The sequence below is a fragment of the Arachis hypogaea genome, chromosome 2, assembly GCF_003086295.3.
Source record: "Arachis hypogaea cultivar Tifrunner chromosome 2, arahy.Tifrunner.gnm2.J5K5, whole genome shotgun sequence".
Taxonomy (NCBI): domain Eukaryota; kingdom Viridiplantae; phylum Streptophyta; class Magnoliopsida; order Fabales; family Fabaceae; genus Arachis; species Arachis hypogaea.
The window spans coordinates 60,911,179-60,916,282 of NC_092037.1; positions in this window are offsets into that span (position 1 = coordinate 60,911,179).

The following is a 5,104-nucleotide window of genomic DNA, read 5'->3' on the forward strand; positions in this document are numbered from 1 at the left end:
AAATTGGCGCGACATTTTTCTTGGGTTTCTACGAGTGCTTTTAAGGCTTATTGATTGGGCCTTTATTTCCTTTTTTTCATTTCAACTTTCCCTCCTTTGACTCTCTTTTAAAAACTCTGGAGCTTCTCATTTTTATTTTTTCACAAGCGTTCATCATTCTCACTTTTCTCTGTGACATTTCTTTCTTTCGTCCCTTCCTTAAGGTTTTGCCTGCGCCCTGTGATGAAAAAGTCCTTTTCTTGGCTTTCTTGGCGACTTTCTTGGTGATGCTCATGCCGCAATTGCAGACATTTTTGCGTACCCCTTCTTTTAGCCTCTTTCTTCAGGTTGGTCTCTTTCATTTTTGCCTTTGTTTTAGTTTCTATTTTATGCTCTTGGTGATTATGTTCTGGCTTTCTGTTGTTCCGTTTGGGTGTGATCCTCTTTCTTCGTTCATTTGCCTGTTTTTGGTGATTCTACATGTTCGTCTCAAAGCTTTGATTTTTTCTACTTGTGCTGAGTGATGGGGTTTTTTGGGCTCTTGTATCTTTAAATTGTGTTTTGTCTGTGTTTGTGTTGCCACCAAAGGGTGCCGCCGTGTTGTGACGCTAATGCCGCAAGACTGGGGCGCCCTTTAGTTGAGTGTTGTTGCTGGATTTTTTCGATTTCTTTGTCCTTTGGCCGAGCTGCTTGTAGTGATATTTTTTGTTTTTTATTATTGTAGGTGTAGCGTATATGTCTTGAAAGAACCTTGTCGAAATGTCCACAAAAGTCCCCCTGGTATGGCTGATTGGTTAGACTCTATAGTTTTGTGCTGTGTGATAGTGGCAGATTGGGAGTATTGTGAAAAATTTAGGAGGTTCCATAGGGTGTTTGGGAATAGGGAGGATGAGAAAGACTATGAGCTAATTTCCCCTGATCCCAAGAAGAGGGTTTGTTTCCCTCCTTTAAGTCATACTGAGCGCCCGTTCTTTTATGCTTATGACTATTTTTTCACAAAGTTGGGCGTTGCCCTCCCTTTTTCCGACTTTGAGACCGAGATCCTTCGGAATTGTAACCTTGCTCCTACCCAGTTTCATCCTAACTCTTGGGCCCTTATGAAGATTTTTCAGCTCTTGTGTCAAGAGTTAGGTGTCCGGCCTTCTCTCAGCCTGTTCTTGTATCTGTTTGTTTTGACAAAACCCAGGTCAAACAAGAAGAATACTTCTTGGAACTCTTTTCGAGCTAACCAGGGTAGGAAGGTTTTTGCTATTTTTGACGAGTCTTTCCACGATTTTAAAAACTTCTAATTCAAGGTCCGAGCTGTAGATAAAGTCCATCCTTTCTTCTTAGATGAGAAGAATGAGCCTTCCTTTACCCTCTAGTGGCAAGAGAATCCGGTAGTGGCTAAGTATACCCTAGAGAGTTTAGATGAGGTGGAGCAAGCTTTTAAGAGTGTGTTGGAGGAGCACTGGGGTCGAGCTCCTCACTTGGACACGAAGAAGTTTTTAGGGAATCCTAGCCTTCTCTGGTCCGAGTTAGGTAGTACCCGACCTCTTGCTCTTTTACTTTCTCTTCTTAGTTGCATCTTTTGATGATTTTTTGTGTTCCTTGTTTTCAGAGATGGCTTCGGGTGCTGATTCTATGAAATTTTTGTGTAAGACAAGAAAGACTGTGGCTACCCAAAATCTTCAAATAAAAGTGGCTGGCGAGGGTTCTTCTCAGCTTATGATGATTATGCTAAGTTGTAGGGCCATGTGGTCAATGGTATGACTGTGATGTATAAGAATTTGACGGATCAAGTTTGTATCTTGGCTCCCGATCTCGACCTCACACTTTTTAGCATGGATAACGTGGTGGTTAATGGTAAGATCGTTTCGGCTCCAGATGAGGACGAGGTTCCGGTGCCCGACCCTAAGTCCAAGGCGGTTCCGACCCCTTTTGCTGAGGCTGTCCAACCCGAGGCTAACCCTGATGTGGAGATCTTAAGTAAGCTTGATGGTGTTATAGGGGCGGTTCCGATTACGATTATCCCTCCCCTTCTCAAGATGCAGCCACGGGGGAAAAACTTGACCCTTTGTGACCTATATTTTTTGTGAACTTTTTAAGTTATGCTCTGTTATGGCCCGGTTTGTGGGTCTTTGATGAATACTTTTTATTTTGTAATAGTTCATAGTTAAAACACTTTTTAGTTGCTTCAGGAAACTTTTCTAGTCAATGTTTAACCTTTTGGAACTTTTGCCGTTTTAGTTGTTTGACCTTTTTAGTAACATTCGTGATGAACCTTTACTTTTAGTCACTTGGCTAAGCCCTCGAGTGTTTGCTTCTGCCTTTTAGTTGTTTTTTGACAACTTCTTAGGTAGCATCTTAAGGCTTTGCCTAGGGTTGGGTAGCTCTTTTCTGTGATTTGCAATTTTCGGCGCCGTTCCGACCTTTACGTGGTCGGACAGTTAAGGTTGGTTGTGTCTTCCTTTCATTTTTCCTTTTAGTGACCCGAATTCATTCTGTCGGGTCTTTCTAACTTATTTTTCTCAACTCTGTTTTTTGTCCGACCTTGATAGATCGATTTGTACAAGTTATTTTTATATCTTCTCACATTAATTTGAACCTCGTCGCTTTATCTTGCCGACCGCCTTGGGTCGGGCAATGATTTTTGTGTATTTTCGAGCAAAAACTAATGTGCCTTGGTTAGGAAACTTTTGGAAAGATGGAATGTATGAGCTTAATTTCTTTAAAAAGAATCTCTTTACAGACATGGTTTCCCTAGAGCTCGGGCGCCTTTGGCCCTTTGACCTGGTGCCTCGTTAAAAAACCCTTTTGTCAGAAAATAGAGTGCACCTTGCCTTAAGGCCTCCTAGCTATAGTACCTTCTTAGGTTATAGGCGTGCCAAGATCTCGGGAGCTCCCACCCTTCGAGGTCGAACACCTTATAGTAACCTTTTCCTAGTACTTCTACTACTTGGTATGGTCATCTCCAATTTACGACCAGCTTCCCTTCTCCCTGCTTCTGTGTCCCGATGTCATTTCAAATCAGGATGAGGTCGTTAGTTGCGAAGTTTCTTTGGATCACCTTTCGGTTGTACCTTAGGGTTTGACGCTTCAGGGCTTCCTCTCTAATTCGAGCTGTTTCTCGAATTTTCGGAAGTAGGTCGAGCTCTTCTCTTTGCGCTAGGGGGTTGATCTCCTCGTTGTAGAAGATGACCCTGGGGGATCCTTCGTCTACTTTGATAGGGATCATTGCCTCCATCCCATAAGTTAGTCGAAAAGGCGATTCACCCGTGGTGGAATGGGGTGTTGTCTGATATTCTTATAGGACTTGGGGGAGTTCTTCAGCCCAGGCTCCCTTTTCGTCCTGCAGTCGGCTTTTTAGTCTGACCAATATAACCTTATTTGCTACTTCAGCCTGTCCGTTGGCCTGTGGATGTTCCACTGATGTGAACTGATGCTTGATTTTTAAGTCAGCCACTAGGTTTCTGAAACCCGTGTTGATGAACTGAATTCTTTTGTCCGTGGTGATGGAGTGGGGGACTCCAAACCTTGTGGCAATGTTTTCATACAAGAACTTTCGACTTTGTTGGCCTGTGATAGTGGCCAAGGGCTCTACCTCAATCCACTTTGTGAAATAGTCTACTCCCATTATAAGGAATTTAACTTGGCCCGAGCCACAGGGGAGTTGCCCGAGTAGGTCGAGTCCCCATTTTGTGAACGGCCAAGGTGAGATGATGCTGATGAGCTCTTTAGGCGAGGCTATGTGGAAATCAGTGTGTTTCTGGCATAAAGGGCATGTTTTTACGAACTCAGCCATTTCCTTTTGCAGGGTCGGCTAGAAGAAGTTGGCTCGGACCACCTTCTTAGACAGTGCTCGAGCTCCTAAATGGCTACCACACATGCCACTATGGACATCCTCCAAGACTTCCCTTGTATCAGAGGTCGGGACGCACTTTAGGAAGGGTGTCGAGAACCCTCTTCTGTATAAGACATCGTGGACTAGAGTATAGTTTTGTGCCTCCCTTATGAGCCTTCTAGCGTCTTTCTTCTCTATGGGTAGGGTTTCAAACTTGAGGTAGTTGATTATAGGGGTCATCCATTCTTGGTGTTTGTCCGATATATTTAACACTTTCCCTTCTTTTGAGATTGATGGGGATTGTAAGGTTTCTTGGATGATGCTTCTGTTATTGCCCCCTGGCTTGGTGCGGGTTAGCTTCGAGAGGGCATCAACTTGTGTGTTTTGTTTTTTGGGTATGTGTCAGACCTCACATTCTTCGAAGCTCTCGGGCTGCTCCTTGGTTCTGTCCAAATATTTCTTCATGGTGGGGTCTTTCGCTTGGTAGCTTCTATCTATCTGTGAGGTAACTATCTGTTAGTCACTGAAGATGGTGATGCTTTATGCCCCGACCTCTTTGACCAGCTTTAAACCAGCCAGTAGGGCTTTATATTCTGCTTGGTTGTTTGAGGTGGGGAACTCAAACTTTAGCGTTAGTTCTATTTGAGTTCCTTGATCACTTTCCAGGATAATTCTTGTCCCGCTCCTGGCTTTGTTGGACGAACCGTCGACATATAGACTCCATGAGACGGGCGCTCTTGGGGTATCGGCATATTCGGCGACGAAGTCAGCCAGGTATTGGGATTTTATGGCGGTCTGAGTTTCATACTTGAGGTTGAACTCGGTCAGCTCTACTGTCCACTACAGAATTCTACCTGCCAGGTCCGTCTTCTATAGGATGTGCTTCACGGGTTGATTAGTGCGGACCTTGATAGCGTGATCTTGAATGTAGGGCCGAAGTCTTCGGGATGTGAGTATGAGGGCGTAGGCAAAGTTTTCTATCTTTTGGTAGTTTAGTTTGGCCCCTTGTAGGGCTTTGCTGATGAAGTAGATAGGCTACTGTCCTTCTTCGTCTTCTCGAACTAGAGCTGAGGCTATTTTTTGACTTCCGACTGCTAAGTATAACAACAGTTATTCTCCTTGTATAGGTCGGGTCAAGATGGGTGGCTGCCCTAGGAATGTTTTGAAGTCTTGGAAGGCCTTCTCATATTCTGGGGTCCATTCGAATTTCTTCCCTTTCATTAGGATCGAGTAGAAAGGGAGGGACCTTAGGGCTGATCCGGCCAAAAATCTAGACAAGGCGGCCAGCCTTCCATTTAGCTG